Below are 12,921 nucleotides of genomic sequence, written 5' to 3'. Positions count from 1 at the left end.
TATATAACAGAAGAAATTCTATAAACAATCTAGGCATAATAAAGTCTTTTCTGGATGCAAGTCTCCAGACATTTTAGGATTTCTCTCCAAATTTTATATAGGATTTACTTGAGTGCCTAGTTCAAATTATAGTCTAAAACAATCTGTCAGGCTACCATTATAGTCCAGAAATACAAAAGCTGGTACTTGTCATAAAGCCACAGAAATTAAAGTTTATCATTTAAGTTATGTTAACAACTTCAGGCCTTGTAGTTTTTGTACAAAAAGGTAATCAGCCACTGCCTACAATTGTCAAAATGTAGGCCTAACTTTATTTCTTTTATTGAGCAGAATCCAGTAATTTCATGCCCACATAACGGTCATGCAAAAATTCCAGCCAGTGCCTGTAAACAATGCCACTGCTGAAACAAATCTGGATGCTTTAAGTCAGACAGGGAAAGATTTTCGATCTCTGGCTAGGCAGGACTGTGACCATTATCAGCTCTGAAGAAATTATAGAAGACAGACCTTCACCCCTCAGCACCCCCATATGATTATGGGATTGAAAAATCTCTAAAGAATAAGTAATTGAGGCAGGGTAGCTAGCACAGGCTAGACATAAATAAATTTCATATAGATAAGTTTTAAAAGGCATTCAAACGTTTCTACTGCAGGCCAAGTGGCAACCTGTCCCACCCCTTGGCAAATCCAGGGAAAACTCCATCAGATGTAGAACTAGGACAGTACAATCCTTCAATTTGCAGTTTAGCATAATAATCACTAGAAATCCTTTGGAGACATGAGTAAACTAAACATAGGTATTTGGTATTGCATCACTCAGGATCCAAGTCTCTGAAATGGAATTTGTTAAACCTTTGAAATTGTTTAATGGTAGGCCTTTTTCCTACACTATGGGGGGCCAGCCCCCCAAAAGAGATTTAGAGGGTCCCTGGAAGGTGGGGCAGCATCAGCGAATATTCTGGAGAAATAAGGAGAAAGAAAGAGACTGGACTCTGTCTAGTGCAGAAGCCGATTCTGTAGTAGGGATAGATATTGAAAGAAAGATAGAAGGATAGATATAAAGAGAAAGAAAGAAAGTGGACAACTGTTCAGTGAAATGAGCAGAAGCCATTTATTGGGGCCAACCGTGAGTCTTTTATCCCAAATTTTCACATGTTAAATCACAAGACTTTCACGTGAGCACAAGGCCAGGTGGGTGAGGCGCATCCCCCACCCACCAGGTGTTTCCTTAGACATGAGGAAGGACAATCCCAATCAAATCACAAGACTTTTACGTGGACACAAAGCCAGGTAGGTGGGGGGGCGTCCCCCACCCACCAAGCGTTTTCCCAAGCATGAGGAAGGACAATACCAAAGTTATCTCACTGTTCCTCATGCTTGGTTTATATTCCTCAAAAGCAATATAACTGACTAAAATCCTAATACCTTTCTTATCTGTGCTAATTTTACCTGTACTATAAACAATTCTTAATTATGGCTTAAACCAGTTCCTAAAGAATGTGGCCCAGCCCAAAGTTTGTGCTGGGCCATTTCTGGTAACCCTAGATAATCATCTATACCATCTAACACTGGAAACAGCCCTCTAAATGTATATACTAATTTTACAAATATATTTTAAAATCTTATAAAGAAGCTTGTATTCTGTATAAGGCTCCCAAATGTGATCTGAGTTCGAACTGTGTTAAGTTTAAAGCCGAAACCACAGTCTGTGAGAAACGGGAACGTTGAATCCCTAGAGTCAGCCATGCCTGTCATATTCTCAGAACTTCATGCTTAGATCATCAAAATCCCTACCAGTGGGTAATGCTAAACAACAAAGAAAGGAGGAGGGAATGGGCCTTCAGCTCCTGAACCAGCCTGGTGGTCTCAAGGTCCGCAGCCCACCTGGATCCCTAACGCTCAGGCAGGCCTCCACGGCTGGCTCCGAACACTACACCTCTGAAGGAAAGGGGGCCACAAACATAAATGCTCATAAGAAAATGTGTTGTCTATTTGGGACACATTTTAATCACAGTTTATAAGCTTATTTCCCTAGACACTTCTTGGACCAGAGGAAACTCAAACATCCCAGGGGAGTAAGTGCTGCTAAAAATTGAAGAAAGGAAGAACCCAACCAACAACTGTAAGAAAAGAAAAAAGGACCCTAAGGGTGGTCCTGTCCCTATACTAGTCTACAGAACTTAAATACCTAACTTCTCTATTGTGATGAAACCCCTTTATGAAGCCTCAAAGGGGGTGTGAACAAAAGCCCCTGCTATGGGGCTTATAAACTGTGATGAACAGGCCTTTGAACAAAGTAAACAGGCTCCTCACCTTTTGAAATTCTTTATGGGCAGCCACCCCCTCTCACTAGGAGCATACAGGGAAACTTAAAAGAATTAGGAATTCTTGCGTAAAACAGCAAATGCAAGCCTTAGGTTTAGTCCTAAATGCCATCTATTGCCAAGTCAGAAAACAATTGCCAATTGTTTAACTATGGATGCCCATTCTTTTCAGCTAGGTAATATGGTATGGGTAAAAATTAAAAAAAAAAAGAAATGTATAACCTCTAAAGCCCCTCTGGAGGGGGCCATTTACTGTTCTTTTATATAGCAGAACTAAGCTGGTCTTCCGGACTGGGAGTGCACTGCAGATTCAACAACACCCCTTAAGCTGACCTTCCAGAAAGTCAAAATTTCTCAAGCCCTGCTCTAGAAGCCTGAAGATTCTCAAGCCCTGCTTCAGTCACACACTGGAGGCTGACTGATCAATGCTCGGCAGAAGATTAAGGATTCAGTTTAAGAACTCAGCCGACATTACTGATAAGCCATTGTTTTTCTTTGTCAACCTTTATATTTGCTAAACTGTTTGTCATTTTAATTGCTGTAGAATTAACTTTATTTGCTGTAGGATTAACAGAGTTGTTCCCATTGAGCATGTTAGAAAGGGTGTCAAGCCGGCTCTGTGGCTCAGTTTGTAATCCTGCGCTTTGGGAGGCTGAGGTGAGTGGATTGCCTGAGCCCGCGGGTTCAAGACCCGCCTGGCAACTTGGCGAGACCTCATCTCTACAATAAATCAAAAATCAGCCGGGTGTGGTAGTGCACGCCTGTAGTTCCAGCTACTTGGAAGGCTGAGGGGGAAGGATCGCTGGAGCCCGGCAGATCGAGGCTGTGGTGACCGGGAGTGGCCACTGCACTCCAGTCTGGGTGACAGAGTGATACTCCGACTCAAAAAAAAAAAAAAAAAAGGGGGTTTCACTAGCATTCCCATTCTTTCTTATAATAGGAAATGTTCTTGTGCTTTTATGTATTTCTGCCTAATTTGGGTGTTTATCGCTTCCATCACACACCCAGCATGTATGTGTATAGAAACTATCTGGCCAGACTTAAGAGTTTTCCATCGTTATTTATCCCAGCCAGTAGTTTGTTCTGGTTGCCAACAAGGCCTGTTTGGTATTGAGCATCTGCTTATGCAACTAAATCTTCTCAGTGTACTAAAGGGGTATTTTGGACATATGAAAAGGTTGCATATGCCCAGCTCCCAGCATTAAGAAAAGGCACATGTACCATAGGAATAATCCAGCCAGGATTTTTCCTTCTGCCTAGTCCAAGTGGGGATGAACTAAGCATTCCCCTTTATAAAGGCCTCAAAACACGAGATGCTCGATCCCTCGACCAAGTTCCTAATATAGGAGGGACCCAGGTTTGGAAAAATAACAAATAGCCACCCCAGAAAATTATAAATACTTATGGCCCAGCCACATGGGCACAAGATATGAGTTGGAAATGCCGCACACCTATATATAGATGCTAAACCGCATTATCAGGTTACAAACTGTCTTAGAAATTATAACTAATCAAACAGTCACAGTTTTTGAGCTTGTTGCTCAGAAGCAAGCCCAAATGCACGCAGCTATTTATCAAAACTGCTTAGTTTTGAACTACCTGCTAGCGGAAAAAAAAAAGTATGTGGTAAATTTAATAGCTCTAACTGTTGTTTGCAAATAAATAATAATGGTAAAGTTATAACTGATATAGCCACCAATGTTAAAAAAACCTGCCCATGTCCCGGTGCAAAAATGACAAGGCGTAAAAATTGGCAATTGGTTTAAAAACATGTTCTTGGATCTGGGAGGATTTAAGTATATTATTGGATCTATAGTCCTAATGGTGGGATCCTGCCTTATCCTCGCTTGCATAACCTCAACAATTATGAACGCCATTTCTAAGTTTGTGGAAACAGTTGTTAAACGAAAAACTGTGGCCCATATGATGTTAATGCACCAAATTAAGGATGATGATGCTTTAGATCCATAAAGGATCAATCAAGCATCAAGAGGGGAATGTGGCAGGATGCGGCAAATGCTCAAATATATTTCTTGTATGATTGATTGAATAAATGCAGAAACACATGTAGCTATTTAGGGATCAGCAGTTGGCCTCATGGCAATCACCTGGGATGACAAAATGTCTCCAACTAACCCTGTAGCAGGAAGCGAGGTTGGTAGCAGTTAAAGGTATTTCCTTTTGAAAGGCAAGCTGCAACTTTAAAGACCCGCCAGGCACCAGGCAGGTTTTGTTTAAGAAAGGCCAAGTGGCCAAAGACTGGCCATTTCATGGAAATGCAAAAAGAGTAACTAATTCACAGACTTATCCAAAACCCCCCTTCTGAAGTTGATGGTTTACAACCCCGCAGTTCCTGAAAAACCATTTGTTCTTTGAAAAATCTGATTTTTCTGAGTACAACCTTGTAAGATTCCAAAGGAAATATGTAATCGCTCAACATGACCCCCCCCCTTATCTCCTGTTCTGGGGTGCTCGATTTGGAGCATTAGACTCTCGGGCCTGCTGGGATGGCCAGTGTAATAAAGTGCCACTTCCTATAATAGTCTCGGTGTCACGATCTCTTTATTTTTCCTGCTACAATAAATTATGTATAAGTAATTCTAAATGTACAGTAGGTATGTTAGAATTATTTCCTTTTTTTTTTTTTTTGAGTCTCACTCTGTCGCCCGAGCTGGAGTATGGTGGCACGCTCACAGCCACAGCAGCCTCGACCTCCTGCTGGGCTCAGGTGATCCTTCTACCTCAGCCTTCCAAGTAGCTGGAACTATAGGCCCTTGCCACCATGCCCAACTAATTTTTTAATTAATTGTAGATATAAGGTCTCACCAAGTTGCCCAGGCTGGTCTCAAACCTGTGGGCTCAGGCAATCCTCTCACCTTGGCCTCCCAAAGTGCTGGGATTATAGGTGTGAGCCATCATGCCCAGTCTAAAATTATTTCTATTTCAAGATTCATTTTACAGTACACATTAGCTTTCTATCAGATGTTGTTATGCAGGCCTATAGTCCTATTTACTTTGGAGCCTGAAGCAAAGGTTGGCTTGGGCCCAAGAATTCTAGGCCAACCTGGGCCACATAGTGAGAAACCATCTAACAAAAAAAAAAGACTGGGATATACTGTATATACTGTACATTTTCATTCACACTGTCTCTATCTGTTTAGATTTAAATACTGCAAATTAGCTGCTCAAATACTGTTTATTTTATCCCCCAAGACTTTAGTGGCATCCTGATTAAATTCTGTTTTTTGTAATATGATTACAGAATTTCTTCTCTATTTTTGAAAATAGAGTATATAGGTAAACTGAATCCTTGCTTGTTCAAAAATTGTCATTATTGACTTCCAGTTTCCTGTATTACCACAAAAAATACAATTTTTTTTTTTTTTTTTTTTTTTGAGTTAGAGTCTCACTTGGTCGCCCAGTCTGGAGTGCAGTGGCCGCTCCCGGCCACCGCAGCCTCAACCTGCTGGGCTCCGGCGATCCTTCCGCCTCAGCCTTCCGAGTTGCCGGAATTACAGGCGCGCGCTACCACGCCCGGCTGATTTTTTGATTTATTGTAGAGATGAGGTCTCGCTGCCCAGGCGGGTCTCGAACCCGCGGGCTCAGGCAATCCACTCACCTCAGCCTCCCAAAGGCGCGGGATTACAGGCTGAGCCACCGACCCCGGCTAAAAAATACAATTTTAATCTGATTTTTTTTCGATTTTTTTTTTTAGTTGAAATCTCACTCTTGCCCAGGCTGGAGTGCAGTGGCACGCTGCCATCCACCGCAGCCTCGACCTGCTGGGCCTAGACGATCCTTCCGCTTCAGCCTTCCAAGTAGCTGGAACTACAGGTGCATGCCAACATGCCGGGTTAATTTTTGTGATTTATTGTAGAGACGATGTCTTGACGAGTTACCCAGGCTGTCTCAAATCTGTTGACTCAGGCAATCCTTTCGCCTCAGCCTCCCAAATTGCTAGGATTACGGGTGTTACTCACTGCACCTGGCTGTTTTTTTAAAATTAATTTTTAGATATACCTTTTAAAAAATCTTAATCATTTCTGGGTATATTCATTAATTATTGCTGGGTTACACATTACTCAAAAAACTTAGTATAAACCAAACATTTTATTTTACAGTTTCTGTTGGTTAAGAATTCAGAAATGGCTTAGCTGGATGGTTTGGGATCAGTATCTCTGAGGAGATTGCAGATAAGATGTCAGTCAGGGCTTCAATCATCTGAACATTTAATTTCAGCTGAAAGACCCACTTCTATAGTTGGCAAGAGGCATCAGTTCCCTGCCATGTGCTTCTCTCTCTCTAGAGTTATTTAGGTGTTTTTCTAATATGACAGCTAGCTCACCCCAGAGGGAGTCATCCAAGAGAAAGAGCAGGAAGAAAGTTACAAGATTTTACAACACTTAAGTTACACACAGTCACTTATGCCATATTCATGAAAAGCAGATCACTAAGTCCAGTCTACACTCAAGGGAAGGAGAATTAAGTTGTATCTCTTGAAGGGAGGAGTATGAAAGAATTTGTAGACCAATTTAAAAACCACCAGACCGGAAATGAGTAAACCATTTCAATGAATCTGAAGATAAAAATCTTTCTCCAGTTCAGGGAAATTGTGTTCCATTATTTTAGAAATTATATGTAATAAATTGTCTGCAAATTTTTAAAGGTTTTTTACTGAGGAAATATCATGAGAAAATGGTATAATTCTGACTTAAGTGGAGGTGCCAATGAAAGGATATTGGCATATTATAAATCTCGAATTACCATATGTATTATATTTGTTATGTAGCCCCGAAATCCTATAGGTTCTTATTATAGCTACTTAACTATAGTTATATATATAGATAGTATATAGTTATATATCAATTTATTTATTTATTTTTGAGTTGGAGTCTCACTCTCGCCCAGACTGGAGTGCAGTGGCCACTCCCGGCCACTGCAGCCTTGACCTGCTGGGCTCCGGTGATCCTTCCGCCTCAGCCTTCCAAGTAGCTGGAACTACAGGTGCGTGCTACCATGCCCAGCTAATTTTTTATTTTATCGTAGAGACGAGGTCTTGTCAAGTTGCCCAGGCGGGTCTTGAACCTACGGGCTCAGGCAATCCACTCACCTCAGCCTCTCCAAGTGAGGGATTACAGGCTGAGCTACCAAGCCCGGCTTATATATCAATTTATAACTATGTATTATTATAATTAGTTAACCCCAGAACGCCTACTTTATGTATCTCTGAGCTCTGATGATGATAACGAGCTACTTTTAACTGATAATTCCTAGAGCCTCAGAGAAATCTTAGAGACAACAAGGTTGAAAAGGAAGGTAGGTTATTGAAATAAGTTATAGTCCAATTATTTCCTTAGGAAGATATTCAGAAGTTACAACAAAAATTACCTAAGTTTATCCAGTCCAATTAAGTTAATGCAGTAATTGGTATCTGTGGGTTACCAGAAATAAAATATTTGTGTTTCTTCAGTGTAAACTCACAGGACTATTCTTATATTCAGATCGCCTTCATGTACTTACTACATCAATCATTCTGTCTTTTCACATATTCAAAACAAATCTCTCAGTAACTCATCGTTTTAAAAAGCCCACGAGGAGTCCAGGACACAGAATTCTACTCTGGCTGGAAGTTTCTGAACTAAAACATGATCACACTATGACACAAATAAGAAAAAAAAATTAAGAGCTCCCACAGATTAATATAAATGTCTAAAATAATCTAAAATAATACAGTTGCCTTTGACTATTTACAGGCCAGCCAAGAGAGTTTGTACAATAGCTAGCATGTTTTGTACCTATTAAAAAAAAAAAAAAAGATAAAGCAATTAGCCTGCTTGGCTAATTTGTTAAAGACCGGCTTGGTTAGCTAAGGTGACCAAACTAATCCTTGAGGTTTATTCTCCTGGGTAGGCCTAGGCTGATTAAGAAATACAAAATAGTTTCCAAATATCTCTTTTGTGATTGTTCTCATTCTTTATGCCTTTCTCATTACAGGCTACCTGGAGCTGACATTCAACTGTTAATACTGTATCTCTCTTGGTAAGGTCATCCCCTTTAGGAGCTAAATTTTGACCAAAAGCATGTTAAGGATGAGGGATGGGTCAGGAAATTCTGACGTGGAGTTTGGTACAATCTTGGTCTAACTAAGGTATGGGTGTCAAAGTAATGAGACAGGAGATAGCTAAAAAAAGGTTAGGCAGACAGGCGGGTCCCCTGGTAACAATGTAGTGAACCGCAGACAGGCATCTCAGGCTCAGCATTGCTAAACAAGTTCCCTGCAAGCCTTTCAAGCTAAAGCTTAAGTCCTCACTGCTGGGATGGAAAAGCAACCAATCAGCTCACCATTAAGTCCGTACCTTAATACTGGCCAATCAGAACAACTGCAGCTAATAGCTAGTGCAAGCCAATCAGCTTGGACTTAGGGCTATATAAACGCCAGGTTTTCGGCCCTAGACCGCTAACCCTTCGGGTCCCCTCCCACCATGGGATCTTTTCTGTCCTCTCAATCCTGCTTACTCACTTTCTGGCCGTCTGTGTCCCTCACTCTTCCTGGTCACGAAATAAGAAACTTGACCTTGAAGAGCTGTAACCTGAAGAGCTGCAGAAAATCATCGGAGTTGAAAAGCCATGCACCCCAGAGGCTGGCTTGCCAGCCAACAGCCAGCTGAACCAGGAGAGCTGCCGGAGGAAGGAGGAAGGCGAGACTCCGAAGTTGAGACACCCAGGGGGCTAGGCTTGCCAGTCCACCGAACCAGCAACACTCTCGGGGCTTGGCTTGCCAGTCCGTTAGAGCCTACACCCTGAGAGGTAGGCTTGCCAAACACACTCAGGGCTTGACTTGCCAGCCCATTAGAGCTGACACTTGCAGGGCTGGGATTACCAGCCTCTCCACGACCCTCTCTAGGGCTTGGCTGGCTGACCCATTGAACCGAAACTCTCAAAGCCCAGGCTGACTTGAAAAACCCGCATCGGTAATGTAATGCCAGATATTACACTTGGTGAGCCTGCCTAGTCATAGATTATGCACAGTCTACATCTAAACACTAACATTGTTTTCCCTGAACCTGGTGTGGTAGTTTTAAGACATGGCTCCTGAATTATTTATCACTGTTCCCTTTGAGAAGCAGAGTCCATGCCCTCTCCCTTGAACCTAGGCTTTACGACTAACTAACAAAATACAGCTGAAGTGATGCTAGGCTAATTTCCAGGCCCAGGTTTTTTTTTTTTGTTTTTTTTTTTGAGTTGGAGTCTCATTCTGTCGCTCAGACTGGTGTGCAGTGGCCGCTCCCGGCCACCGCAGCCTCACCTGCTGGGCTTCGGCGATTCTTCCGCCTCAGCCTTTCAAGTAGCTGGAACTACAGGCGTGCACTACCACACCCTGCTAATTTGTTGATTTATTGTAGAGATGAGGTCTTGTCAAGTTGCCTAGGCGGGTCTCGAACCCGCAGGCTCAGGCAATCTGCTCACCTCAGCCTCCCAAAGCGCTGGGATTACAGGCTGAGCCACCGAGCCTGGCCCAGGCCCAGGTTTTAAGACACTGGCAGTTTCCGCTTCCTGTGTCTTGAGACACTCACCCTTGGAACTGAGTCTTATGTACTAAGAGAAGAACTTTCTGGAAAAGAAACTAAGGCCTGCAACTTTCAGCACTGACTGAGCTCCCAGTCAGCATCACCAAATTGCCAGCCATGTGTGGGAGATATTTTGGAAGTGAATCTTTCTGCCCCAAGTAAAGCTGCCCTCACTGATGCTACATGAAGAGCAGAGACAAAATTTCACTGCTAAGCCATGGCTAAATTACTGTTGCCTCTGCAGAAGACTTTGTGGTAGTGTTCTTCCGAGACAGACTGAGACATTTCTCTACAAACCTGGGAGCCCATCCCCACCAGGACTTGTGTCCCTCAGCAAATGTGGAACAATTGTCACTACCACTCTGAAAACAAGACTGATACTGCACCAGACCTCCACCTAGTACTGCAACGAACAGCTGTTCTTTTTGCACACTCAGTGCCCCTTACTTCTTTAGTTAGTATCATTTTTCCTGGTCAGGCTCGGTGACTCAGCCTGTAATCCCAGCACTTTGGGAGGCAGAGGCGAGTGGATTGCCTAAGACCGCAGGTTCAAGACCCACCTGGGCAACTTGGTGAGATATTGTCTCTACAATAAACCAAAAATTAGACGGGCGTGTTCACACACTCCTGTAGTTCTGGCTACTTGGGAGGCTGAGGCAGCAGGATTTCCGGAGCCCAGCAGGTTGAGGCTGCGGTAGCCAGGAGCGGCCACTGCACTCCAGTCTGGGTGACAGAGTGAGACTCCAACTCAAAAAACAAAAGCAAAAACATTTTTCCTTTCTCTGGGAAACTGGCCTTCCAAAATTGATGTGTTTTAGTGAAGCTGGTGATACTGCCAAGTGCAAAAACCTCCTGGTTGTAGTCATGATCCTTTCCTGCTTTCAATTGTCCCCACTCTTTGTCCCCTGTACTGCCCATGCCTGAATGACCGTAGGGGTGAACACAGAGTCCACACTAGGCCTATCTGAGTCTATTGTATGAATTTATTAAAATTTACCAGCTAGTCTCATATTGATGACCATCAAGGTTCTTTTTAATTTGATGGTTGGTTTGTTTTGCTGTTACCAGCTCTATTGATCTATCCATCAATTGATCAATAGATCCATCGATTGATAGATGAAATTGCTGGGTAAAATGTACATTTAAAATGTGATACTGCCAGGCATGGTGACTGAAGCCTGTAATCCCAGCACTTTGGGAGGCCGAGGCGAGAGGATTTCCTGAGTCCAGGGGTTCGAGACCAGCCTGGGCAACTTGGTGAGACCTGGTTTCTACAATAAATCAAAAAATTAGTCGGGTGTGGTAGTGCGCGCCTGTAGTTCCAGCTATTGGAAGACTGAGGCGAAAGGATTGCCTGAGACCAGCAGCTTGAGGCTGTGTTGGCTGTGAGCATGCCACTGCACGCCAGCCTGGGCAACAGAGTGAGACTTCAACTAAAAAAAAAAAAAATGACACTATTGCTAAATAACCCTCCAAAACGATTTGAACCAATTTATATTCTCTTTAGCTGTGATGAATTCATCTGCTTTTTTCTCAGGAACTCTTTGTATTACCAAACTTGTTAGTCTACTCCAATATGACAGGTAAGAAATATGATATTATTTTAATTTGTATTCCTTTAATAAGGACATGTATTCATATTTACTTATACATATAATTTTTTTTTCTTGTGACTTGAGGCTACAACTCTCAAAAATAAGATATGAATTACATCAAAGAAAGTTACTTATTATTATAATATATGTTATATATATTATATGTATTATTATAATATGCTTACTTACTATCAATCCAATTTCTGTCCTTTTAAAGGTAACCTTGTTTTCCATTTGGAAGCTTGTGGAATTTTGCTTTATCTTTGTAGTTCAGAATTTTCACCAGAATGTATGAAGGTATGTATAGTACATGAATGTTTTTCTGTTAATCTTGTTCAACACTTATTAGACTTACAAAGTTTCAACTCTTTTTTTTTTTTTAGAAAAAATTTATTTTATAGTTTCTTTGATTTCTTCATTTTTTTTCCCTCTTCATTAACTTCTCCCGGAAATCCTAGTAAACTTATATTTTGTTTACTGGATTTATCCCTAAGATTTCTTTCATAATTTTCCTTATTCTTTTTGTTCTATGTTCTTGGAAACTTTCAAATGAGGTCCTTCAAAAACAAATTGGAATTGTATAGTTAAAATTTGTGCATTTCAAAATATGTAAGAGTTTTATCTTAAAAAAAGGACTATGAGAATCCATTTGCATGGAGTTTGGGAGTCATGGAAGTTTAATGAATTAAGAATGGCATATTATCAAAGACTGTTGAAGCTTGGTGATGAATAGCTTGGGTATTCATGATACCATTCTGTTTATTTTGTACATGTTTAAAACTCTCTGCAGTGGAAAATAAGAAGAAAAACAACAACAAACCCCTCACCCCCCAAAAAAACCCAAAATGGTTAATAACTGCTATTAGTGCTGCTAGTCAGTCTGTTTCAGAAACAAAGCAAAAACAGAGAAAGAATTTTACTGGAAAGATGCTGATGACCTCCCCGAATCAGTGGAAGGCTGGAACACCTGCCTTAGTGAAAACACAGAAATTAAGGTGGCTCAATGCTAGACAGCAGGCATTACAGATATGGACTTAAAGGAAATTTTTCAAAGAATTGCTTCATTGCTAGGCCTGTGATCTCTTAGCATAAAGTTTTTCCCGAGCTCTATTACAAAAAAATCATACCACCATCTAGTGGACCCTTCTATACATGTGCCTGATGGTAGATTTCTTCACTGGTTTTCCAGTCAGTTCACTATAATCTGAACTGTATCTTCTATATGTTCTTCAGAATTAAAAGAATTTTTTTTGGTAGGGGGAGATCAAGTTTATTGAAGTATAATTTGTATCTAGTAAAATTGGCTCTTTTTAGTGTACAGCTCAATGAGTTTAAAAAATGCATAGTTGAGCCAGGCTTGGTGGCTCAGCCTATAATCTTGTGCTTTGGGAGGCTGAGGTGAGTGGATTGCCTGAGCCCGCGGGTTCGAGACCC

Source organism: Carlito syrichta, unplaced genomic scaffold (genome assembly GCF_000164805.1).
Source record: "Carlito syrichta isolate Samal-C Ts95f unplaced genomic scaffold, Tarsius_syrichta-2.0.1 Scaffold307199, whole genome shotgun sequence".
NCBI classification, from domain to species: Eukaryota; Metazoa; Chordata; class Mammalia; order Primates; family Tarsiidae; genus Carlito; species Carlito syrichta.
The sequence above is the reverse complement of the archived record's forward strand: the minus strand, read 5'-3'. Positions refer to the sequence as shown.